At 44.3% G+C, this 27,605-nt stretch overlaps 1 long non-coding RNA gene across 1 annotated transcript in view; it reads left to right on the plus strand.

The window, feature by feature from the left end:
* Positions 1 to 24,248: 24,248 nt before the first annotated feature.
* Positions 24,249 to 27,605, plus strand: part of LOC122426496 — a 13,231-nt gene continuing 9,874 nt past the window's right edge. The window contains exons 1-2 of the long non-coding RNA XR_006265178.1: positions 24,249 to 24,349; positions 26,827 to 26,937. This is a non-coding gene — a long non-coding RNA (uncharacterized LOC122426496). The remainder of the gene's footprint in view (positions 24,350 to 26,826; positions 26,938 to 27,605) is intronic.

Below are 27,605 nucleotides of genomic sequence, written 5' to 3' on the forward strand. Positions count from 1 at the left end.
TAGTGGCAACATCCAGGTCTTTACATGTTAGATCAGAAACTAGAAGTTAAAGTCTTCTTTCTCTATATTTTTACATTAAAAAATACATTTTTATTGATGCTTAAAGGTTTTCTTCTCACATTTACATATATTGTCATCCACATAGCTTTGGGGTGAACACAGGACACCTTGTAGATCACCGTTAATGACCAGGTATTTTTTTCTAGTTTCATGCTGTTGTGGCCAGAAAAAATGTTTGAAATAATTCTTATCCTCTTAAATTTGTTAAGGCTTGTTTTGTGTCATAGTAGGTGATCTTTTCTGGAGAATATTCCATGTGAACTTGAAAAGAATGTGTATTCTGGTTTTTTTTTACATAATATCCTGAAAGTACAATTAAATCTAACAGTTTTATTGTTTCAGTTAGGATCTCTGTTACCTTATTGATTTCCTGTCTGGAAGATCTGTCCATTGATGTCAGTGGGGTGGTAAATTCTCCCACTGTTATTTTGTTCACTTCAATTTCTCCCTTTATGTCTAGTAGTAATTGTTTTATGTATTTAGGTGCTCCTACATTGCATGCATATATGTTAATGAGGGTAATATCCTCTTCTTGTATTGATCCTTTTATCATTGTATAGTATCCTTCTTTATTGCTTTTGTTTTAAAGCCTATTTTATCTGATATGAGTATTGCTACCCCTGCTTTCTTGTCATTTCTGTTTGCATTAAATATATGTTTCCATCCTCTCACTTCCAATCCATGTGTGTCCTTAGCCCTAAAGTGTGCTTCTCATAAGCAGCATATTGTAGGCTCTTTTTTTTTTTTTTTTTAAATCCAATCTGACACTCTATGTCTTTTGATTGCTGCATTTAGTCCATTGACATTTAAGATAATTATGGATATATATGTATTTGTTGCCATTTTAAACCTTGTTATCTGGTTGATTTTGCTTTTCTACTCTGTTCCTTTCTTTTTGTTTTTCCTTTTGTGGTTTGATGACTTTTTTGGTATTATACTGTGTTCTCTTCTTTTTGGTTTTTGTGAATCTATTGTATGTTTTTAATTTGTGGTTACCCTGTTTTTCAAATATGTTAACCCATTACTGTATCTATTTGCTTTAGACTGGTAGTCATATAAGCTCAAATACATTCTTAAAAATAAACAAAACAAAACTACACTGTCTTACTCACCTCCCCCTCATTTTGAGATTTTGATATCCTCTTTTACATCTTCATATTTGTCTTTTTGTTGTTCATTGTAGTTATAATCACTTTCACAAAGTTTTTAAAATTAAAAAAAATCTGTGCAATGGCTTATTTAGGTGATTTATTTTGCAGTTGTTATTTTCTCTTTCCTGCAGATTCTTGTTTATTTTCTGTTTAGAGAATACCTTTCAATATTTCTCTTAAGATAGGTTTGGTATTTCCCTATTCTTTTAGTTGTTGCCTGTCTGAGAAATCCTTTATCCCTCCTTCTAGTCTAAGCAATAATCTTGCTGGGTATCTTATGCTGCAGGCTTTTTCCTTTCAGGTCTTTGAATATATCTTGCTACTTTCTTCTGACCAGGCATTTTTAAGTTGACTTCACACTAGAGAATTCTGAGAAGTTAAAAGGAAAGGGGGAAAAAAGAACAACAGTAAATCCTTCTTGTTACAGTTATAAGACTATAACAGAAGACAGAGGTGCATTACAAGTTATTAAGAAAAGGATACATTATTCAAAACTAGTGCTGGAACAGTTTGCAAGCTGGAAAAAAATAGCTTCTCACCAGAAAACACATACCAAATTAATTTTTAATGGATTAAATATTCAAATGTCAAAAATAAATAATAAAAAACCCTCACCGCGCCCCCCCACCTCCAAACAAGGACAAAAACAAATGCCCAGGTCCTACTCAAGACCAATTAAATCAAGATCTCTGGGAGAGAATTTTTTGTTTCAAAATCTCCCTAGACGATTCTAGCATGTAGGCAAGGTCTAGAACATCTGTTCTTCTAGATCTGGATTTTAGAATATACACCAGAGGCAATTTTCTGCTTCTAATAGTCTAGCATGGGGCTATCTATGACGCCACAAGAAAATACTAAGACCGAGCAGAACAAGCTCTTCTCTTTCTGTGCTAGGCTTGCGTTCTTTGTGACTACGTCTCCTATAACTGCAGCTCAAGGGAGGTAGTGTGGTAAGCAGAATTCTAAGGTGGCCCTACGATCCTTGTCCCTGGTGTTCATGCCTTGTATAATCTTCTTTCCTAGAGAATGGGTGAACTTGTGAGTTGCTCCTACCCAAGAGAGTGTAGCAGACTTAATTAAGATCCTATTCAGTTGATTTTGAGTTAATCCAAAGTCAAGATTATTCTTGACTTAATCAGGCAAGATCTCTTAAAAGAGGGACTGGACACTACCTAAAGTGGGAGGAGCTCCTTGCTGCTTTGATGGAGTTCCCTAGTCAACCCTGTGGATGAGAACACTGCCTGGTCAATATCTTGCATGCAGCTTAGTGAGACCCTGAACAGAGGGTCCAGCTAGGCTATGTCCAGGATCCTGACCCATGGAAACTGGGAGATAATGTGTACTGTTTTAAGATCCTCAGTTTGTGATATTTCGTTACACAGGGACAGCAAACTAATATAAGTAGTTTGGCTTAATGGAGAACAAATTTTGCAGTCAGATTCATTTGGGCCCAATTCGTAGCTCTGCTACTAGAGGTGTCACTTCTGATACATTCTGTAGGATTACTGGAGCTTCAGTTTTCTCATGGGTAGAACAGAAAAAAATAATTCCTGCCTTGCACACACAGGAAGGGGATTGTGAGGAATTCAGATATATGAATGCATGCATGGTAAGTTGCTTCAGTCTTGTCCGACTGTGTGACCCTAGGATTACAGCCCACCAGACTCCTCTGTCCATGGGATTCTCCAGGCAAGAATACTAGAGTGGGTTGCATGCCCTCCTCCAAGGGATCTTCCCGACCCAGGGATCAAACCCATGTCTCTTATGTCTTTTGCATTGACAGGTGCATTCTTTACCACCAGTGCCACCTGGGAAGCCCAGATAAATGCATAAAGTCTTGCTAATCAAGATGCTCAATGTAGGAAGTTCTTGATAGCTGGAAGTTGTTACTCTTATGGTCAGTATAGTTATTAGTGTCAAATGGATGAGACCAGTGGTATTGCTGAATTGACCTGGAAATTTTCACTTTGTCTATCTTGTTTCCAAAGAGATGGTTCAGCTCTTCTTTACCCCCTTAAGAGTGGGATGATCTCATGCAAAGAAAGTTCTCCTGAGAAGGAGTTTTGATAACCTTTCGCCAGCCAGTATTCTAGTTTTCAGCAGGCCTTACTGGAATGGAGATGGCAGGGAGGTTTTTTGATGACCAGTGTGGATCTCTTTTGCTTACAGTGGAAACTCATTCATTCACATTTGTTTTATAGTATAAACAGAAAGTTGTTATCACTTTTCAGATTACAACCTGACAGAGGTTTGGAGTTTTAGCCATTAGAATATCTATCTAGCAATTTATAGCACACAAGCTGCTTTCCATAAACATAATTTCATTTCATCCTCACCGCAGTGCTGTGAAGTAGGCATTATTTTCTTAACTTTGCAAGTAAAGGAATGAAAGTTCAGAGAGTGTAAATAACTTACCCAAAGTCCCAAAACTAAGGAGGGGCAGAAAGGAAAATTATTTTCAGGTCTGTACCTCCAGTGTGCTGTGTTTTCCACTCCATCAGACAGCTTGGCTTTCTAAGTTTATGAACTAATTTCCTTTTTTTCCCTGAGATAACTAGCCCATTTGGGTCTGTGCCTCTGAGGGGCTTAACACCAGCATTACTCCTATGTCTTTCAAACTAAAGAGGTAGTTAAAACTATTACCAGTCCATTAAACTGGCCACCTGGTCAACAAGTTGCTTGGATCATATCTCACTTCAGATCATGGAAATAGATGAGCCATCAGCATGAAGATTTTGGTATTTTTTAATTACCCAAATTTGTTATTGACACTCTCGATCTTTCTTAGTTGTGGGTGTGTATGTGTGTGTCTGAATGAGTGTGTAAATGTGCAAATGTTTCCTTTAAGAGGAAGGCAAATTTTCTGAAACACATGAAAAACAGAGTCAGGAAATCTGCTAATTTACTATTAAGGAATTTAAAGACTTGAGTAAAAATAAGTAGAGTGTGGGGCTCTGAGGTTAAAAGACAATCCACAAAGGACTAAGTAATGACTGAATATACTCACTGAGATAAAACATGGCACCCTTCTCTAGTGCTCTGTCTTTGCTAAAGACATTTTTACACATCTTCACGGTACTGTATATCCATTTAATTTCCATTTCTCTCCCTTGTTTGCTATAACTTTTTCAGGATTTTTCTCCCCTGCTGTTTTCATGACAGGCTCAACAATCATTTTGCTTTGCTGCTGACAATGAGCATGCTAAGAGGCACTTTCTCTGCATCTGCTCTCCACGCAAATGGCCAATGTGATCTTACCGCTGGGGACGTTAATGCAGTTCTCCGGAAACACAGAGGGCCAAGGAGGACTGGAGAGGTGGAACATTTGAGTGCTTCAGTTAACGTGTACTGAACTTGTTTAGAAGAGGTAAGTGGGCTTTCTCAAGTCTGCTCAACACAAGGGATTTCAGAGCCTTGGCTCTGTCTGCCCTCTGCTCATCAGTTCCCTTCCTCCTAACACTCTCTTTAGGAGAAGATTTTTGTTCTCAATAGACATAAAGTTTCCTTTAAGCAAGAATGCCTTTTAGAGGTCCATTGTACAATGTCATGCCTATAATGAATAACACTGGACTGTACACTTCATGTTTTAAGAGGGTGCATCTTTTAAGTTCTGTTACTAAAATAAAATTTGCCCTCAGCCTCTTCTCTGTTTTCTATGATTTCAATGTAAAATACTCAACTTTGCTGTAACAATTTCACATCCTTTATTTATTTCTCACTAAAACTAAACACTTTTCTTTCTGATTATCCTTGATGAGGAAATCACAATGCGTGATCACTGGAACTCAAGACCTCATGCGTGAGAAAAACATGGATCATAAAAAGATCCATGTACCATGAATTCAAATATTGCATTAAAGGGAACTGGAGGTTCACACATAATTAGGTTGTTTGGTCAGTTACAAAGAACATTCAGAATTTGGTAAAATGTTATAATTTCTTTATGATTTAGACATTTTTAAGATTTCTATACCTCTATAACTAGTTTAAGTAAAATTATTGTTGAAATGCACCTCACCACAATATTTAGTTATTATTTACAATAATATAATATTTGATATTTGTAAAGATTCTAAATAAAGATGTGCTACTTTGAATAGAGATTAAATGAATAAGTTCATGGTTGACTTTATTTTGATGTTTATGTATCTTATGATAAGAAGTAGGAGAGAACAGAGTGCAAAGCAAAGTACTGGGCTGGATGACTCAGGCTCCACCAGCTGAACCTCATGGGTCAGGTCCTTGGAGCATCTCTGGCATCAGGTTACTCACTTGCAGAAGAAGAGGGTCAGACACCGTGATAGCTTGAGTCCATCAGACTCCAAGACTTCCCTGGTGCTCAAACAGTATAGAATCTGTCTGCAATTCAGGAGACCCAGATTCGATTCCCTGGGTTGGAAAGATCCCTGGAGAAGGAAATGGCAACCCATTCCAGTATTCTTGCCTGGAGAATCCCATGGACAGAGGAGCCTGGTGGGCTACAGTCCATGTTGTTGCAAAAAGTCGTATACGACTGAGCGACTTTCCCTTTCACTTTGGACCAAGCTTAATGGTGGGTTCTCTACCCTCTGGTCCTTCTTACTTTTCTCTCACTTGCCACCTCTGAGAGGCAGCATCATTAAACACCAGGATTTGGACCGGCTAAAGTGGAGGTTGAATTTATATTTAGAGTCCTTTTCGTCTTCCTGAGCTGCCAGATTGTTTTCATGCTGCAGGACCTGGGCTCCTTCCTCTGTCCAGCTCCTGAGCTAGGCCCGCTCTTCAGCACCTACTCACACACACCCCCATCTCACGTGAGCACCGTTTTGGCCCAGGGCCCCTGGAGCAGCTGCTGCCCAGGCGAGCTCTGCTCATGCCCTAAGCTGACACATGACAACTTCTATTAGGCTGAGGTCCTCCATGGGAAGCCAGTGGGCCCTACCAGCCAGTCTCCCTTCTGTTTCTCCATCTGCTGGCTCCCAGGGAGGTGGTGGCAGAGCTTAGGTTAAGAGTGTATCTGAAGCGAGGACACGGCTGAGAGCTGGAGTGCTTGCATTCTCCCTCTTTGTCACCTGCTGCCTGGCAGGGGCGGGACCTGTCCCTTAGGAGGAGATGGGCTGACTCAGGCTAGCCCCGTCCCTGCTGAGGGTGTCCAGTCTGCCTCCTACCACTCCTGCCAGGAGTCTCATGCGGAAATCAGATTTTCGGGCTGGGTTAAACATGACCAGGTGTTTCACAGAAGGCAGTGCCAGAGGATTCTTGGCATATCCTTTGCACTTGTTTGAATGTTGTGGCTTTTAATATTTGTTAGGATTCTGAAGCGTGTGTGTGTGTGTGCGTACGGCAGTTCTTTTCCCAGGGTCTCCGAGTATGTTCCTAGACATCAGATAGGAAGAGCAACAACATGTGGAGAGTGGGGCTGGAGCAGGCTGGGTGAGGACGGGGCCTGGGGGTCCTGAGAGGGGCCAGGCCATGTGTTCTGCTGGTTAGTGCATTGGGCTGGCAAGGGGGGAGGCTGCTGTGCTGGGACCCCCTTTCTCAGCCAGAGGTCCCACCGACTCCTAGACACTACAGCTTGAAGGGAGGGGTCTCAGACATGGTGTGACTCAACTTTTTCATTTTATGAAGATGGAAAAGGAGGCCCAGAGAGAGGCAGTGGCCTGTGAAAGGCATATCTAGTTGGTAGTAGGAGCCGAACCACCAAAAATCTAGTCTGTATGTGTGTATAGCTCTTACCTATTTGTCACAATCCTGGTGTCCAGGAATAAACCTTCTTAAAAAAGAAACAAAAAAAAAAACCCTGTTTTGAAACCCTTTGCTGGGCTGACTCCAGTCTTGGTTAACCTGCTTCAGGCATGTGTCCACCAGGTCTCCCTCTATCTGCTCCAGAAACTCGTCAGAGCCTCTGTGAAGCTTTCAGCTGGTACTTTTAGTGAATGCAATTCATTGATCTAAATGAATGAGCCAGCCCAGGGCTTCTGCAACCCTGCTCTGTGCTTACATGATGCTTCCACCAAGAAAGATTTTGTCCCCATTTTTCCTGGTTTGTCCTTATCCTTATCCCTCTCAAAAGTCTACCTGTTTAGATAGTAAATCGTATGATCTCTTTGCTTAGAATCTTCTATCTTTGTAGAATGCTTCCTCTTCAAACACAAATATTCTCAGATCAAAGAGCTGCCACTGAAAACGCCAACTCAAAGCTTCACAGAGGCTCTGATGAGTTTCTGGGTGCATATAGAGGGAGACCTGGTGGACACATGGCTGAAGGAGGCTAACCAGGGCTGAACTCAGCCCAACAAAGGGTTTCAAAACAGTTTTTTTTTTAAAGACAGTTTACCTATTTATTTTATTTTTTTTGACTGTATTGGGTCTTTGTTGTTGTGCGAGGGGTTTCTCTAGTTGCCCTGCACAGGCTTCTCACTGCGGTGGCTCCTTTTGTTGCAGAGCTTGGGCTCTAGAGTCCAGGGTCGGTAGTTATGGCGTGTGGGCTTAGTTGTTTCATGGCATGTGAGATATTCCTGGAGCAGGGATCGAACCCATGTCCCCTGCACTGGCAGGTGGATCCTTAACTACTGGACCACCAGGAAAGCCCTCAAAAGTGATTCTTCATAATTAATATTCCTCATGTGAAAAATGAAAATTTGTACTGTGTCATCTCTGAGGCTCCTGACAGCTCAGCACTCTGCATGGATAAGTTAATTTCAGAAGCATCCTCCTCCTCCACATTCGCCCTCTTCACTGGCTTCTGCACTTTTGTGACTAAGACCACATCCAACGGCACCTTAGAGACTGGAGAGTCCAGATGTCCCACTTGAGAGATAGTAGCTTCACAGCCAAGAGTGCAGATGCCTGTCCTTCCACTTCCTTCTGGTTCTTAAGCCACAGTCTCTGAGCACTGGGTTTAAGGAGGACCTAAGGAGAGGTGGAGGTGCTGGACTCCCATTTCCAAGCAGGAAACTCCTGAGTTTTTACCTCTGTTGTCAACCTGCATGGAAAGAAAAATTGGGGACTTCCCAAAAGCAAGGGCAAGGGCTGTGGGAGGGAACTGCTGACTTTCCTGCAGAAAGTTGTTTCCTAGTGATGCTACCCCAGAAAGTGGGGTGGCGAAGGGATCTCATCTCTTAGGCCCTTAGACTGGTTTGATGCCTAACCTTGGGAAAGCTAGGAAAAACCTAGACAGCGATTAAAAAGCAGAGACACTACTTTGCCGACAAAAGTTCATATAGTCAAAGCTATGGTTTTTCCAGTAGTCTTGTACAGGTGTGAAAGTTGGACTATAAAGAAGGCTGAGCTTTTGAAGAACCGATGCTTTCGAACTGTGGTGTTGGAGAAGACTCGAGTCCCTTGGACAGCTAGGAGATCAAACCTGTCAATCCTAAAGGATATCAACCTTGAATACTCATTGAAAGGACTGATGCTAGACCTGAAGCTCCAATACTTTGGCCACCTGATGTGAAGAGCTTACTCATTGGAAAAGACCTTGATGCTGGGAAAGATTGAGGGCAAAAGGAAAAGAGGTGGCAGAGCCCATGGTGCCGCAGAGAGTTGGACATGACTTAGCAACTGAGCAGCAGTAACAACAATAACTTGGGAGAACACAGACTCCTTGGGGGAGCTTGTTCTTAAAGATATACATTTGTATTCAATCATATCTAACTCTTTGGGACCCCATGGACTGTAGCCCACCATATTCCTCTGTGCATGGAATTTTCCAGGGAAGAATACTGGAGTGGGTTACCAGTTCCTCCTCCAGGGGATCTTCTTGACCCAGGGATCGAACCTGCATCACTTGCATTGCAGGCAGATTCTTTGCCGAGGAGCCATCGGGGAAGCCCTATTCTTAAAGACATCTGATGCATTAGCCACAGCTTTGTTATTCCAAACTGGTATGAGTTGCTTCCAGCCATGAGCCATGGAATATCTTATGAACCTCACTGAGAGGCAGTTGAGAGGGTCAGCCTGCCTGGATCTAAATCCTAACCCAAATCCAAACCCTAGTTCAATCAGTCTAGCTGTGTCACTTTAGCAATTTCTTAATCTCCTGGAGCCTCAGTTTTCTCATATGTGAAAGGGTAGGGGAAATAAAAAAGAGCCACCCTCCTAGGGCTATTTTGAGGATTAAGGGAGAGAATCCTGTCACAAGCAGAATATAGTGCCTACAGGGGACAGGGATTTTGTAATCGTAGTGAACACACTGGAGTCCTGGTATTTAAAGTTCTTTGATCCACAGAAAGGGGCCCATGGCTTAACAGATGAGGCATAAACCCATCCGCCGTCCCTGCAGGCAGGGCTGGGGTGCTGAGTCAGCATGGCAGGAGGAAACAGATTTCTGCAATCAGCCCTGGGACTGCTCCTCTCATCAATAAGTCATTCTAGTGGGCTTTCAGTGGTCCTGGGTTAGAAAGGAGAGCAAGTGCCTGAGCCTCAAATAAACTTGGCATTGGTGGGTGGTTCTCAGGCTCCTCTTTCAAAGCCAAGGGAAAAAGATTGGAGGAGGCTGTGAGAGACTATCAAATTCTTGCTATTCAGATGTGTTATGGCAGTGAGTAAAATATGTGGGTCATTTATGAACTTTGCCCCATCCTCACAGAGCTAGTCCTCTCTAGCCAGGCTGCTCACAGTTCAGAAAGAATGTGACAAAAGGGAAGGTGTCTTCTCTTCCCACACCTAGGAGCCTCCTAGGTCAAGAGGAAGACAAGAGAGAAGTGGAAGGTGAGGCTCCTGGTCTACTTGTCCCAGCTTTAAGTGGCCTGACTGCATTTTCCTCCAGCCCTTGGTGTGGGAGAGGAGGCGGGGGTCAGAACTGACGCCTTCAACTGGAATGAGGGGACGAGGTCCTGAGTCCCAACTACCTCTGGAGTGTCAGTCTTCTCACCTGGTGTGTTTCCCTGATGCATACGCAGTCTAATGAAGTCTGGTTCCTTAAACAGAAACTTTAGTCCACACAGGGCATCAGAAGGATAATTGCCCACAAACTGGAATAAAGGAAGTCATCTCTGGCAGCCCTTGCACATTAAACCTTAAAGGATTCTGATGATGCCTTCTTTTAAAGAAAGGATTTGCTTCAGCCTAAACTAACCTAAGACACCATGTGTATGCATGTGTGCTAAGTTGCTTCAGTCACATCTGACTGTGAAACCCTATGGACTGTAGCCCACCAGGCTCCTCTGTCCATGGGGATTCTTCAGGCAAGAATACTGGAGTGGGTTGTCATGCCCTCCTCCGGGGGATCTTCCCAACCCAGGGACTGAACCCATGTCTCTTATATCTCCTGTATTGGCAGGCAGGTTCTTTACCCCTAGCACCACCTGGGAAGTCCCAAGGTACCATTAAGCAAGTCTTAAGAGTGTTTCAAGGCTTACTGTGAAACAGACCTGGGCTTCATCTTGACTCTGACTTCCCAGCTGTGGACACAGAGCTTGAGTCAATGGCCCTCACAGAGGTCTGCTGGGAGATGTCAGTGAGGTGATGTGCTAGCTCCTAAGCGCAGTGTCAGTTTCAGTTCCAAATAAATACTCCCCGCCCTCTGTCTTCTTAACTTTTTGCAGTTTTTTCTGTCTTTTTCAGGACCTTTCTGAACTGAGAGTCCATGGTGATAAAGAACCACAGGACAAGTCAGTAAAAAAAATGAGTCACATGGGAATGGTCAGCCAAGCACGATGTCCTCATGTCTGAAGTAAACACCAGTGATCTGCCTGGTTAGAGAGAAGTCATCTCACCCAAGCACCCAAGGGGGTGGGTTCTCCACATTCAAGTTACATGAAGGTTATTAGGTCAACCTGGAAAAGCTATCCTCTGGTCCCCAAAGACCAGACACAGGAAAAAGGAACAAGGCTTCAGATGAAGAAACAGATGAAGGATGGACTGCAGGAAGCTTTCCCTCCATGGGCAAGGATGAAGTATTGGCATGGATGAGCTTAGGAGAGGTGGTACTAAGTTGTGGCGCTTATCAACTGAGAAACCATCTTAACCTGTTTACTTTGCAGATAGAATGAGGTCCCAGAGGCCTCATGCCTGAAAATGGCAGAGGTCGAACCTGCTAGGATGCAAGTCCCCTGACTTTTAACCTCGTGGTATGGGGGAGGCAGCTTCTAGGGTGACTCCCAAGGGTTTCGGTGTCCTATAATTCCTTTGTCTTGAGTGTGGAATTATGGACTTGCTTCTAGTGAATAGAATGTAGAAGAACCAATGGAATGTCACTTCTAAGGTTAGGATGCAGAAGAACTGAGGTTTCTCTTTTGGATACTTTCTCTTCTCTCCTTTCTTCCATCCTCCCTCCCTCCTTCTCTCTCTTTTCCTTTTTCCCTCTCTCTTTCTCTCTCTTCCACCAAGCGTTCAGTAAAGATGTGTCGATACACATAGGAATTGTTCCATCCAAAACTGAGATTTTGGTGTGTGCATGTCCCATTCTTTGTGACCTCAGACTGTAGCCCGCCAGGTTCCTCGGTCTGTGGGATTTTCCCAGCAAGAATACTGGAGCGGGTTGCCATATCCTCCTCCAGGGGATCTTCTTGACCCAGGAATCGAACCTGAGTCTTCTGCATCACCTGCATTGCAGGCAGATTCTTTATCTGCTGAGCCACTGGGGAAGCCCAGAAACTGGTATGAGAGAGAAAAAATGATGCAGGACTAGATCCTATCTGTATTAGGGGTGGCTAGACCTAGATGCTTAGTCAGCAATGAAATTCTCTGGATCTGATCTATGGACATCAACAGTCACTTGCACACAATGCCTTCAGTTTCCCCACTCCCTCCAAGTTCGTGAAGTCATCCAGCATCTTAGCTGCTGTTCTCATTCGTGGTACCTCAATTATTTGCTCAGTAACCAGAATAATCAAAGTAGCACATTCTCTGCCTTGCTGAATGAGGGAGAAAGCCTGGGGCCTAGGTCCACCAGCTGGGAGAGCAACAGTTAGTCCCTGGGCTTTGTGCTCACCCTGAATGACAAAGCACCAGCAACTGTGGGCTGCCCCTGAGGCATCTGACCTTTTCATCCCTGGGCGTCTGTGGTCTTAAGAAAAGAATGACATAATGACCCTCTGTTCTTAGTGGACTCTGGGCTAAACTGGGCTAATGGGCAAATTGTAAAAGTCCTAGGGGTGAACAAGGGTCCTCTGAAGGTCAACTTGTCCATTCTCCTGCCTCCAGGAAGGGCAGCTAATTATCAACTTAGTAGATCAGTGATGCAATGAAAAGGAGGTGAGTACAGAAAGAAAGATTTTAGTTTCTCTGGTTAAAAATCTGGTACTTCACCCTCCCGAAAGTTCCTTTTTCCTGCCTCTAGTTTTATACAATAGTTCTCTCTTTCAGTATATGTCTTCTTATTTTTTCTGAGGTTCAGCTGATTTTGGAGAATAAAGCTTTAATATTCATTAAATGATTGCACTTAGCCTCTGCCACACATATTCCTTCCCATTTATTTTTTTCTTGAAGATTTTAATTCAGAATATAGTTTATCTTACTGAAGTCTGGGCAAAGCATTGAGGTTGGGGAAAGTGAAAGTTGGTCAATCACATCTGCTTGTTTGCAACCCCATGGATTCTCCAGGCCAGAACACTGGAGTGGGTAGCGGTTCCCTTCTCCAAGGGATCTTCCCAACCCAGGGACTGAACCCAGGTCTCCATCATTGCAGGTGGATTCTTTGCCAGCTGAGCCACTCGGGAAGCCAGGCGATGGCAAATATAGAAATTAGGAATTGCAGGAGCTTAAAACCAAGGGTCCTCTGGTTTTAAGCATCATGCAGTCTGGATGACTGAATAAGCTCTGAGAAGGTGAGTCATCTACAGAAGATTACCCAGGTCAGAGCACATCAGAGTCCAATACCTGGACTTTTGCCTTCCTGTCTCATGGTCTTTCCATAGATTTGCACTTCATAGGCCTGAGTCACTATACAGGATATGACAGCTTGCTTTTCTGGAGAGAAAAGAGGAAAAAAAAAAAAATCCCATCCCCTTCCTACAAAATAAAAGAAAGTGAAAAAGCTCTCTGGGCTCATTAAACAGGCAGTTATAAGGCTTCTTGGACTTCAAATAGCTCTTAACAAATAACATTTTGATGAGTTAAGCGTAAATGAATCAGAAACATATGGATAAAATTTCCTTGACAATACACAAGGGTTTCAGAACCAGGGAACGTCACCCTCGCCCTCAGTCCAGCCCACCCTCTTCAGCTCTAGGCTTGAGTATTGGGAACTTACCTCCCTCTGTGGGCCCACTGATGGGATTGCTCACCCTCTGGCCACCCAGCATGCTCCCAGCTTCTCCCCTGCAATTCTTCCGCATCTCCTGTGGTTTAGTGGCCAAGGGGCTGGGGTGGGCTGAGGGAGGAAAGGTCAGCTGGTGAGAAAGATGAACAAGAAAAGGAAGGGAGGTGTGGAGAGCAGGCATCCCAAGTGCTGAGCAGACAGACCATGTGCTGTGTGTAGGGAAGGACGGTGTTTGTGGCTACAGGCTGGCTTCAGATTTGGGGCTCTTTGGAAAGCTGTTCAAGATGTTTCCTTTTTTCCCCCCTAAGCAACACAGAATTCTCTTAACCCATGCTCACTGTTTTGTGTTTTCCAGGTTGCCAGGGTTTTCTAGAGCTTGCTCCTCTGTGTTTGCAGGGTCTGGGACCGGCAGAGCTGAATTCCCAAAGAGGAAGCTCTTAAGAACGGAAGTCATGCCTTGGGGTTGACTCAGCTTCTCAGGGCACCTTTTGCTTGCCTTATACAAAAGCACTCTGCTTTCCTGGGCCAGGTAACAGTGACTCAGAGGAGGTGAACAGACCCCTCTGTTACCGGGGTGGCCCCGTTCCCGCTCCCCCTTGCTCTCTGTATCTTTGATGGTTGGCGATTGCACTGGCGCAGTCAATGGCGGTGTAAGTAACAGACTGCATTCAGAGGGAATGAATAGTTCCCATAGTTTATTCTTTATGCCCCAGACTACCTTAGTTTATGTTTCTCCCCCAGGGAAACCTTGAATCAGGATTTGGGTGCAGGAGCTGATTTACTAGGTGATTCCAGGAAGCATGGTAAGGAACAGGAAAAGTGGCAGCAGGAAAGGAGGAAAGTCAGTGTGTTAATGAGCAGGACAACTGGGCTCAGTACTGATGGGTATCGTCTCAGAGGTGCCCACTTCATGAAGAAGGCAGTGTGTTTATCTAACAACTGTTTATTGACCTCACTCACTGCCCCTGGGGCATTAACTCCCCAGGACTTTCAACCGGCTCCACATGTGGGCAAATCCTGTTCCTGAAGCTGGAAAGTGAAAGTGTTAGTTGCTCAGTTAGTTGCTCTTTGCAACCCCATGGACCAGCCCACCAGGATCTTCTTTCTGTGTAATTCTCCAGGCAAGAATACTGGAGTGGGTTGCCATTCCCTTCTCCAGGGGGTCTTCCCGATCCAGGGATTGAACCCAGGACTCCTGCATTGCAAGCAGATTCTTTACCATCTGAGCCAGTGGGAGAAAGCCCCAGAGCAAAGGTGGTGGTGGCTGAGGTGGGAAGCCGTCGGAGTATAGGTGGTCTCTGAAGATCCTGTAGATGTAAGAGGGGAGAGGTGAGCAACATAAGGCAGGTGCCTGCAGTGCATTTGTCTGTGGATACCACAGAGCTGCAGGCATAAATAAAATGGGTGGGTGCAGCATTGTCTGCGAGACTATAGCTTTGTGGGTCTACCCAGGGGTAGCCCCAAGGATCTTCTGCAAAGCAGATCAGGCGCTGAGCTGTCCCACCTGTCCTGGCTTGCAGCGTGTCCTGTTGGGCACAGTCGACCAAAAACTTGGTTTGGGGTCCTTGTATTTTCCCTCCCAACCTTCCTGGAAACACTGGTCAATCTCAGAGCCAAGCTGTTGCTCTGGGAGGTCTGGGGGGGATAAAGAGAGGAAGGTGGATAAGTGCAGTAAACTTGTGACCCTTCTCCCTCTGATGGTAAGTAGCATTATGCCCAGGGCTGTAATGAGCCATTCTTCATGTTCAGAGGAGATAGGAAAGGGAAGAGGGGTGACAGCTGGAGTGGAAACTGGGACATCGAAAGTTTACATCCTTTTAAAATTTTAAAAAAATTTTCATTGAAGTATCGTTGCTATACAATATTATATAAATTACAGGTGTACCATACAGTGATTCACAATTTTTAGGTTATACTGTACTTATGGTTATTACAAAATATTGGCTATATTCCCCGTGTTGTACAATATATTCCTTTTTAAAGATTTTCTTGATGTGGACCATTTTTAAATTCTTCATTGAACTTCTTACAATATTGCTGCTATTTTGTCTTTTGGATTTTTGGCTGCAGAGTATATGGGGTGTGAGAGTTGGTCCATAAAGAAAGTTGAGCGGCACTAAAGAATTGATGCTTTTTTTTTTTAAATTTTCTTTTATTTATTTATTTATTTATTTTTTCAGTGCTTTTGAATTGTGGTGTTGGAGAAGACTCTTGAGAGTCCCTTGGACAGCAAGGAGATCAAACCAGTCAATCCTAAAAGAAATCAACCCTGAATATTCATTGGAAGGACTGATGCTGAAGCTGAAGCTCCAACACTTTGGCCCCCTGATAAGAAAAACTGACTCCTTAGAAAAGACCCTGATGCTGGGAAAGATTGAAGGCAGGAGGAGAAGGGGATGACAGAGGACAAGATGGTTGGATGGCATCACCAACTCAGTGGACATGAGTTTAAGCAAACACCTGGAGACAGTGGAGGACAGAGGAGCTTTTCATGCTATAGTCCTTGGGATCACAAAGTGTTGGACACAACTTAGCAATTGAACAGCAAAAACATATGGGATCTTAGCTCCCCAGCCAGGGCTGGAACCCTGGGAAAGGTGAAGTCTCAACCATGAAACTGCCAGGAAATTCCCCGTACAATATAGCTTATTTTATATACAATAGTTTGTACCTCTTAATACTCTACCCTTATCTTGTCCCTTCCCCCTCCATCTCCCCATGGTTAACCACAAGTTTCTTCTCTATTTCTGTGAGTCTGCTGCTTGTTTGTTATATTCACTAATTTGTTGCATTTTTAAGATTCCATGTATAAATCATATCATACAGTATTTGTCTTTCTCTATCTGACTTATCTCACTTATCATAAGGTCCTCCAAGTATATTTATGTTGCTGCAAGTGGCAACATTTTATTCTTGTTTATGGCTGAATAGTATTCCAGTGTGTGTGTGTGTGTGTGTTTGTGTATCTATTATCTCTTCATCTGCTAATGGACACTTAGGCTGCCTCCATATCTTGATAAACAATGCCTCTGTGAACATTGGGGTTTATATGTCTTTTTGAGTGAGTGTTTCTGTTTTTTATATATGCCCAGGAGGTGGAATTGCTAGGTCATATGATAGTTCTATTTTTAGTTTTTTGAGAAAACTCCATACTGTGAAAGATTACATCTTTAAGGATTTGAAAGATTATATCTGTTGAGATTTGATGTCTTCAAAGAGAACGTCCTGTCCTACAAGTATAATGCTTCTCCATCATGCAACACTGAAGTTGTCCTTTGAGGCTGCCACATTACCCATTCTACCCACTCTTTATTCCTTCAATATTGCATCATGGTCCTTAGCGCGCCCCCCCCCCCCCCAAAAAAAAAAACACAACAATAGCTCTCAAAGGCCAAAGGCAGTCTCACCTCTTGGCTGAGCTGGTAGGGCAGATTGGCAGTGGGTCTTAAGGAGGAACTCTGTCAGGTGAGGGTGAGGAGCAGGCTTGTGGCTCTGGGACTTTGGGTCGGAGTAGAAAAGACCCTGGAAGGAGATAATCAGGAGTGGGGGGTAGAGAGAAGAGCCATCTCCTCTCTCTCCTTCCCAGATGATTCATGCCTCCATCACTTCCCATCTCTGATCCCTGGGCTCAGAGCCATCACAGAGCCTTTCCTGCTCAGCTTGCTGGAAACAGATGCGAACTGACAGATGTCTCCTTCAGGAACTGCGGCCTCTCCACACCCTTCCCAGGGCGGCCACGCCCTTCCAGGCTCATGGAGAGGACACCACTTCACTGAGCTTCCCTGAAGCAAGTCCATCAAGCCTGAGTATGCCTGGTCACTCCAGAGCCAGGCTTCTTCCCCTCTAACCTCTCACCCTCCATCATTCACCCACGAGGGCTGCCTCTCCTTTTCCTCCTCCCTTCCTGAGCTCCTTCAGTCTCCTTGGTTCCCAGTGTCTCAGCTATGCCTGTCCAGTCACCGCTTGCTGGGTGCTTCCTGACTTCCTGGACGTCCTTCCTCTCGTTGTGATGACTTGGTTAAGTGGGTGATGCATCCTTTTAGGAGGCTTCTTCAAACATCCAGCACCCACACCCTCTGCTGCCGCTCCCACGCCCTCCCAATCTCAGACCCTTTCCTTGGCGTGGCCTGCCTCTTTGAAGGTCGTGGCCTCCTGCGTCTGAAAGTGCATTGTAAATGGGAAAATCTCCAGAAATAAAAGGAGCTACGCAATTGGTTTTTACAGAAAAGGAAACAAGAGCTTCCGAGAAACTCACCTGCTCTCTGAAGGACACAGGATGAGGCTCTGTCTGGTCATGGTACTGACACCTTATCCAGAGGCTGGATAAAGTACAGACTGCTGGGACCACTTAATAAGCTGTGGTCTGTGAGTCTGAGGAATCTAGATTTAAAACACATGTCCTAACCCAGGGAGTTCCAATGCAGGAGGTCCTGCTTAAAACACACCCTCCGAGGCTGTCGGACTTCTGACCCAATGTCTGGCTGTCACCCACCCATACCTAGAGCATCCCTCTGCTAGATCCCTGCAAAGGACATTTAACTCCTTGTTTTTACATTTCTAAGTCAGTTTTCTGTTTTCCAAAGGACATGTTGGAGGCTCAGGCCTATGGGCGGACGGCACAGAAATAATAAGTAGTTGACTCCTCAGTATCCTTCAAAGCTCTTTGGAGGATGAAGTCAGAATCCTCACTCACGTGGGGATGGAGCAGGGTGGAGGGCATGTCCTACTCCCCACAAGGCTGAGGAAGCCCTCTCTGGGCACAGAGGACGAGGAGCATCATGAACACCCTCTCCTGGGCCAGCCAGAGGGGGTCTAGGGATACTGCCAGCAGCCCCATCGCTCCCAGACTGTTCCCCTATCTCCTGCCTTCCCATGTCCGTAATCTACTCCCCTGAATACGCACATGTGGCATTTTGCGCATGTTAGGTGTCATTATTTCTTGGTTGTCTTCAGGTTCTTCCTATAAAGACCCAACAGGGGCTCCCTTAGGAAGGTGGAGGGACCTGGAAAATCTCCCGCTGTTGAGAGAAATCAGTCCCTGGAAGTAGCTGAATGACAGTGTTGTGAGGTGATGTTGGCAACATGGTAGGAGGCATCATTCCCAGTTTTCAGACAGAAGGCTAGCTGGGCCCAGGTTGGAGGGGTACAGGCCCAGCATGGGGCCCAGAGGGGCCACAGCCATTGAAAGAACCAGCCATGCGGAGGACAGGACACTGTGGTGGACCATGTTAATGGAGATGGGGAAGCAGGGTGCCTGAGACTGGGGCTCTTCTTTGGGCCCTGAAGGGTCTGACTGTATGATCTACCACAAGTTATCTCTCTTCCTTGGACCTCTGCTTGAATAGAGAGTATGGGGGCCCATATCACAAGCATCAGCTACCCTCAAACAGCATATCTTTAAAGCAGGCTGATTGACTAACTCATGGGTCCTCACACTATTTTCTGCAAATAGGGGCTCTGGCTACTGTAGCATGCCCTAGTGAAGCTGGTCGGACAAGTGGAATCTGGACCACAGTCACTTGCTCTCCTTTCAGGCCTGCCAGGGATTCCCTGGGGGAATTTCTGGGTTTTTTTTTCTGAGATGAAGAGGACCTTTGAACCACCAGTTCAGTGGTTTTTGGTGAGTAACTACCCTGTGGCTTTCCCCCTCGCTGCTGTGGGTCAGTCAGCCCGGCCCTGGGCAGCCACTAGTGTCCAAGGGCCCAAGGCACAGAGGCTTCAGGGTGGGCCAGGCTTACAACCCTTAGAAGGTAGGTTTCTATTTAGTGTGTTTCCAGGAAGACTAGAAAATACTCACACCCCCCAGTCACACATAGTATCTGAGATTCTGAGTTTTTCTCTGCTAAGCACAATAACATGACTCATAATTTCTTAGGAGATGAGTTGATGAACATATTTGTTTATTTATTGAGTCCTGATGGCTTTCCATCTTTGTGTTCTTAAAGGAAAACGTTTGTTCTGTAAGTCACTCCAATCAATGCCTTAGCTGGGCTTCAGTTCACTTCTCAGGTCCTTCTAGGCGGCTGACTATGAGGTTCTAGGGAAAATTGGAGACATACAGTGGGCCAAGATTTGGGGTCAAACAATCATCAGAGGAAGCATCACAGTCTGGTGAAACTGTTTCCCCATATGGATGACCTGGAGACAATGGTGCCCTTCCTGGGAAGGACTTCTTGCCCAGCTGCAGGTGAACCATGAGCAGATGGTTTCCAGCTGTCAGCTTCCTCATCAGCCCCAGCTCCAGGGAACCACTTAGTTCAAGGTCAAGCCCTAGTTAGGCAGCCTACCTCCAGTGACCATGCAAGATGGTGGCACACAGGCCTGGCCCGCTCTGCTTGACCCCGACAGGGCTGAGCAGCAGTGGTCACTCAGTGCCATCTAGCAGCTTGGCCAAGGCCTTACCGTGTGTAGCTCAGCATCCTCCTCTGCTCAGTCCTATGGGCACTCCTCTCTTTTTGTGAATGTGTGTCTGTTAGTTGCTCAGTCTATCTGACTCTGCAACCCCATGGACTGTAGCCCACCAGGCTCCTCTGTCCATGGGATTTTCCAGGCAAGAATACTGGAGTGGGTTGCCATTTCCTTCTCCAGGGAATCTTCCAGACCCGGGAATCGAAACTGGGTCTCCTGCATTGTGGGCAGATTCTTTACCATCTGCGCCACCAGGGAAACTCCTTTTATGAATACTGATCCCTCATAAATAGCATTCACCTGCGTTCCTTCTTAGCATCTGCCTATAGAGAACCCAATGTGACATCCCATTTCCTGGTTCTCCTCAAGAATAGTTCAGAGTCATGCTTCAGGCTCAGTCCCAGCTTCTGGGCAGGTGAATGCCCTGAAGGTCAATAAAGTAGGTGTATAGCCCTCCCTGCAATATCCTGACAAATCAAATCAATACCTCCCAGTGTGTGCTGACTGGTATCACAGACAGCCATCTGTTTATGGGCATATGGTTGCCCAGAAGAAATGCATCAAGTCTATCTCTGTCTCAGGGCCTTTGCACATTCTGTCCTCTCTGCCACAAATTCTGGAATTTGTGCCCAAATGTTACCTTCTTGGAGAGATCCTCCCTGAGCTGCCAATTCAAAGGGCCACTACCTGACTCTCAGTCATCCGTCATGTATTGTGTTGTTATTTTCTGTTACAATGGAAATCAAAGATAACTAGAATGTCATCTATCTTGGGTAACTTTGGATACTCATTTTTCAGTGCCTGTTGACCCCCCTACAACATGACCCTCATGAAAGCTGGGACATTTGTATCTTGTTTGCCTCTTTGTCCCCAGGACCTTGCAGAGAGCCTTAACCAAGTACTCAATAGGTAATGAATGAACAGATGGAATGGACACTTTTTTTTATTGAGTAAAAATAACAGAAAAGCTGGAATTTAATAATAATGTTTCCAATATATTCATTTTTGCTTGTCCCTTCTAGTTAAGTGATGCTAGTTTTTACTTAGAGAAGGTGTGTGTGCATGCTTAGTCACTCAGTCGTGTCTGACTCTTTGCGACCCATGGACTGGTGCCAGGCCAGGCTCCTTGGTCCGTGAGATTCTCCAGGCAAGAATACTGGAGTGGGTTGCCATTTCCTCCTCTAGGAGATCTTCCCAACCCAGGGATAGACCCTGGGTCTCCTGCATTTCAGGCAGATTCTTTACCATCTGAGCTACCAGGGATGCCCAGAGAAGGGGTAGACAAACTTTTTCTGCAAAAAGCCAGTTGGTAAATATTTTTGCCTTTGCAGACCATAAGGTCTCTATTGCAACTACTTAACTGTGCTATTGGGAAGCAATAGCAGCCATAGACAATATGCAAACAGATGGGCATGGCTGTGTTACGTTTATTGTTTTCTACTTTATTTGAAAAAACAGGTGGCTGGTCAGATTTGGCTAACTGGCCATTGTCTGCTGTCCCTGACTTAGAGTAGTAATATAAAATTTCCTGTAAAATATAATTTATTGAAGCTAAAAAGGAAGTCTATTGAAATAAAAAATATTAACGAAATAGCTTTACAGAAACCATATGCAAATTCCTGAAGTTGGAGAGAGCTCAGTTCTAATTTTTCTTGCATCATCTGTGGCCACAGCTGTGGGGGTGAGAGAGGCTGGAAGGGAGAAACCCGTTTAATTTAATGTGGCCAAACATTGTGGGAGGCTCACACTTAGATATTCCCAAGAGCCTGGCAGGGCCAGAGTTTTGCCTTTCCTCCTCCTGCTGTTATTTTTCTATATTATTTCCTCCCCATCTCTGGTCCCAGAACAAGGGGCTGTCATAAAATACTCTTGCTTTTATGGAATCTGTCTTCCCACAGGGTTTAAATAACCCCAGGGCCAGATTTGCTCAGGGCTCATTTATGTATCTTATAAATATATTGTTGTTCAGTGTCTAAGTTGTGTCTGACTTTTTGTGACCCCATGAGATGTAGCATGCCAGGCTCCTCTGTCCTCCACTATCTCCTGGAGTTTGCTGAAATTCATGTCTATTGAGTCAGTGATGCTATCTAACCATCTCTCATCCATCACTCCCTTATAAATATACCCTGAGCCTAAACATAAACATGGCAGGGCATTGTAGAGGTAGATGTGGCAGAAAGTGACAATTTCAGCCTAAAATTCTTTAACCTATGGGAACAAGACAGGCTCAGATCTACTGAGCACTTATCATCAGGTTTGTTCTAAGACTCCACTTGTATTAACTGATGGTAAAGACCACCCACCGCACATAGATACAGGAGACATAAGAGATGAGGGTTCGATCCCTGGGTTGGGATGATCTACTGGAAATGGAAATGGCAACCCACTTCAGTCTTCTTGCCTGGGAAATCCCATGGATAGAGGAGCCTGGTGAGCTACAGTCCATGGGGTCACAAAAGAGTTGGACACGGCTTAGTGACTAAACAACAGCATCTAATAATAATAATACTATCACCCCCATTTTAAATATGAGAAAACTGAAGCACACGAGCCTAAGTCTTCATGGCTCAGCTGGTAAAGAATCCGCCTACAATGCGAGAGACCTGGGTTTGATCCCTGGGTTGGGAAGATCCCCTGGAAAAGGGAAAGGCTACCCATTCCAGTATTCTGGCCTAAAGAATTCCATGGACTGTATAATCCATGGGGTTGCCAAGAGTCAGACATGACTGAGTGACTTTCACTCTCACTTAATAGGGAATGGGGAGAGGGGTTATAGGCCTCTTGGGGTGGGGAGTAGATGATCTTTAGGAAAGATGGATGGGCCCTTTGAAGAATAGATGGGAGATATGATAGTTGGTGACGATGTTTGTCCGGATGTGGTGTTGACTGCTAGTCTCCCATCCTGTGACAACAGTCAGCCTTCCCTGGTTGATGAGACTCCTGGGGAGGGGATTTATGACACTTGGTTCCATTAGGCCAATAAGGGGAGTTCAAAGAAAGCCCCTCTCTGCATCTGCTGTTTTTTCAAGGGACCCCAGCTGAAAATGATCACTCCACCAGAGCAGCAGCATACTTTGGGGGGTGTATTCCGCTACCCTTCAACCGCTTCTTGCTCACATTCTGCAGACTGCTTCTGGTGCTGAAATTCAGAGTACTTTCTGTCTCTGCTCTTCCATCTGCTTCTCTCTCTCAGTCTCAGGGGGCTGTTCACGAGTCTGGACCTTCTCTGGTGGCCCTGGTGGTCAGGGGATGAGGACAAGGGGACAAGCACCTCTAGGTCCTGCTCACAGAAGAGGGCCCGGACTTGACTGTGCTTCCCGCAGACGCTCATCTGTTCTGTTCCCACCTCTTGCTTCCAGTAGCGTAAAGCAAGGCAGTAACCCTGTGACCCTGCCCAGCTGGGAGGTACTCCAGAAGGGCCCCTCCTAGCATTGGTGTCAAGCAAGGAAACCCATCATGTGAATTCCCCCAGGGACGGGTGGACGTAGTGTGACACAGGTGTTGGCTGCGTTTGATGGTGATGAGGTTGCTCAGGTAACTCTGGCAGATGGGAGCTGTTGGCTTCTGCCTGGAGTCCTGCTAGGGCTTCTGCAGCCGACACTGGGGCGGGGGTGGGCTTTCATCAGGAAATTGGGGCTCTAGAGGTCACCTCTAGTGAGGAGTGGTTACATGCTTGGTTCTGAGGCTTCATAATTGGAAATTCTAAGCCATAGTATGTCTCTACCTTTTGCACCATATGGGTGCATACTGAAATATTTTGAACCTGTTCCCTGGAACTATCTTAAGATTTATTTAAATTTTGGTATGTCTAGAAGTTATTTTGACATTATTTCTAGCCTGACATATGAATTTCATATACCTTATTACCTGAAATTGATTTAAAGAATAACCACACTTGTAACCCTCCAAATTACCAATTTGTTTATTTTCCTTCATATTCAAAAGTTCCTCAAAATATTTCTGTTTCACACGTGGGAATTTGGGGGGGATCTTGTGTGGGCTTTGGGGCTTCCCAGGTGGCGCAGTGGTAAAGAATCCACCTGCTAGTGCAGGAGATACAAGAGACGCAGGTTCATTCCCTGGGTCAGGATGGTCCCCTGGAGCAGGAAATGGCAACCCACTCCAGTATTGTTGCCTGGAAAATTCCCTGGACAGAGGAGCCTGGAGGGCTACAGTCCATGGGATCCCAAAAGAGTTGCACATGACAGACCATGCATGCAGACAGGGAGATGTGGGCCTTGACTTATGTGAGATTTGTTTGACTAGCAGTTAGCTATGGTTTCATGTTAATATTGAAGGACCTGCTTCTTTTTTATAGCTCAGACAGGGACTCATAATAAGAATGTTCTTGTGGAACTCTGACAGGTCACTGGTATACCTATCAGTTTAGGTGATATGAGACATATCCAATAGAAACTAATGGTAATGTTTGTATTTTGTCTTTTAAAGGCATAGCAGCGCTGCCAGAGAAGGTGTTTACAACCTCACCAAGTCCTTAGCTGTGGAATGGGCCAGCAGTGGAGTAAGGATCAATAGTGTTGCCCCTGTACGTAAATGTTTAATATGAAAGCTTTTGACAAATTGTGCTTTTCTGATTTCATTTGTGTTGCTCATAGAAGTATTTGTTAATATGTATGTGTACTAGAAAAGATTGACTTTTAAAAATAGATAGAATAAAAAAAAAAATAGAATCAGAAAGAAGTATTCTTTGATTTACAGTCAGATTGTCAAGAAGGTTAAATTAAGTGATTCTCAATCCTGGCTGTATACGAGAATTATTTGTGAAATAGTTACAAATTAGTGATATATAAGCTTGAAATGCTGGGCTGGATAAAGCACAAGCTGGAATCAAGATTGCCGGGAGAAACATCAATAACCTCAGATAGGCAGATGGCACCACACTTATGGCAGAGAGTGAAGAAGAACTAGAGAGCCTCTTGATGAAAGTGAAAGAGGAGAGTGACAAAGTTGGCGTAAAGCTCAACAATCAGAAAACTAAGATCATGGCATCCGGTCCCATCACTTCTTGGCAAACAGATGGGGAAACAGTGGAAACAATGTCAGACTTTTTTTGGGGGTTCCATAATCACTGCAGATGGTGATTGCAGCCATGAAATTAAAAGACGCTTACTCCTTAGAAGGAAAGTTATGACCAACCTAGACAGCATATTAAAAAGCAGAGACATTACTTTGCCAACAAAGGTCCATCTGCTCAAGGCTATGGTTTTTTCCAGTGGTCATATATGGATGTGAGAGTTGGATTATAAAGAAAGCTGAGTGCCAAAGAATTGATGCTTTTGAACTGTGGTGTTGGAGAAGACTCTTGAGAGTCCCTTGGACTGCAAGGAGATCCAACCAGTCCATCCTAAAGGAGATCAGTCCTGAGTGTTCATTGGAAGGGCTGATGTTGAAGCTGAAACTCCAATACTTTGGCCACCTGATGCAAAGAACTGAATCATTGGAAAAGACGCTGATGCTGGGAAAAATTGAAGGTGGGAGGAGAAGGGGATGACAGAGGATGAGATGGTTGGATGGCATCACTGACTCAATGGGCATGAGTTTGAGTGGACTCTGGGAGTTGGTGAAGGACAGGAAGGCCTGGTGTGCTGCAGTCCGTGGGGGTCACAAAGAGTCGGACACAACTGAGTGACTGAGCTGAAGTGAACAGCCTTGACATCTTACCACTGGCCTGCTTCAGCAAGAATATCCCTGCCGTTGATGTCTCTCTTTACTGTAGATATTGTTATCTATGCCACTCAGTGGTAACTAAGCATGGGCTGACTTGTGGATGTTAGAGAGATCTTATCTTTAACAAATGCAGGTTCCTAGCCAGAAGCTTCACATCCTTTTAATCCTTTGGGGCTGACATTACAACAGATTGGATAGATTTCCATTCTGAGAGTTGATTCTTTGGCATGTTGGTCTCCACATATGCATTTCTGGACAACCTTTAATGATGTGTTGATGCTTTAACCATAATACTAAAGTCACATTTGTCCTTCAGAGATGTTTTGGGGTTTAATGTCTAAACCTTAATACCTCTGGAACATTCCATCCTCTTTAAATGAAAGCCTGAGAAATTGTTTAATCAGAAACCAGTATATCACCTCAGTATTGTTTGGAGTAATTAATACTGCAAAGTTTCCTCCTCATATTCACATCCCTCCTGTCTCCTCCCTTCCTTCAAATAATCAGTTGTAGTTATGAGCCAATAACAAGCAGCTTTATCCTGTGTTAAAACAGTTTTTAAGTAATTTTTTTCTTTATAAACCATTGAAAACTACTAAAAGTTGAATAAAAGAATTCTTAAACAATTAAAATTTTAATTTATTTATATTGGATTCAAATTTTTTATTTGTGATTTCTTTCTAGGTAAAAAGCCATGAAAATACTGTATTTTCTAAGTCCCACTTAACCATAGGCCAGTTTTCCATTGTAAAACATAGAAGCCTTCAGTTCAGTTCAGTTCAGTCGCTCAGTTGTGTCCGACTCTTTGTGACCCCATGAATTGCAGCACGCCAGGCCTCCCTGTCCATCACAAACTCCCAGAGTTTACTCAAACTCATGTCCATCGAGTCGGTGATGCCATCCAGCCATCTCATCCTCTGTCGTCCCTTTCTCCTCCTGCCCCCAATCCCTCCCAGCATCAGGGTCTTTTCCAATGAAGCCTTAGTGGAAGACAAAATAGACTACCCTGTCCCATTGTCCCCAGTTAAGGGCTTCTCTGATATGCTCATGATTATGCTTTCAGAAGCCAAGTCTTTTATGAAAACATCCCGAGCTTGGCTGGTTATTAGGGGAGGGGAGGTCACAAAATGAGCATTCAGATTATCCTTTTTTAGTAGAGGTTGACTGTACTTCTTTGACCATATTAAGAAAAATTAACATTACAAATGTGAACTTAAACTCTATTAAACTTAAACCAATTAATTGTTAGTGTTGGATGACAGACTGCCTTGTTGTCTTTCCAATTAAAATTTAATTTTATGTACTTTATTTTTTCCTGTCTTATTTTAAACATAGGGACTCATTTTTTCCGAGACTGCATTTAGCAACTATGATTGTTTGACAAAAGACCTGCTTAACAAGTACATTGCCAAGATCCCAGCTAAAAGATTTGGAGTTCCTGAGGAGGTAATGTATATTTCTAACAGTGATGAATTACTTTGTTTTATACTTTGGAGATCTGTAACATTTTAGTGTCCTTTTCACGTAGTCTGATTGGTTAATAGAGAAGATTGCTCCCATGCCCTCAAACTATGTTCCCTGTGCTTTTTGGCTGCCAGGAATACTGTGCTCCTGGTGCCTTGGATACTCACAGCAGTATTTATTCAGGAATGAATGCAGTGTCGGTTAAGAGCAGCATGTTTTTATGGTTTTCATTGCACTTTTCAGCTCTTTTCAGTTGTTTTATAGTACACAGAATCTCAGATAGGCAGATGATACCACCCTTATGGCAGAAAGTGAAGAACTAGAGAGCTTCTTGATGAAAGTGAAAGAGGAGAGTGAAAGAGCTTAAAGCTCTTTCATTAAGAGCTCTCTTAAAGCTCAACATTAAGAGAACTAAGATGATTGCATCCAGTCCCATCACTTCATGGCAAATAGATGGGGAAAGAGTGGAGACAGTGGCTGACTTTATTTTTGGGGGTTCCAAAATCACTGCAGATGGTGACTGCAGCCATGAAATTAAAAGATGTGTGCTCCTTGGAAGGAAAGTTATGACCAACCTAGACAGCATATTAAAAAGCAGAGACATTACTTGGCCAACAAAGGTCCATCTAGTCAAGGCTATGGTTTTTCCA

The sequence above is a fragment of the Cervus canadensis genome, chromosome 24, assembly GCF_019320065.1.
Source record: "Cervus canadensis isolate Bull #8, Minnesota chromosome 24, ASM1932006v1, whole genome shotgun sequence".
In the NCBI taxonomy this organism is placed as follows: Eukaryota; Metazoa; Chordata; class Mammalia; order Artiodactyla; family Cervidae; genus Cervus; species Cervus canadensis.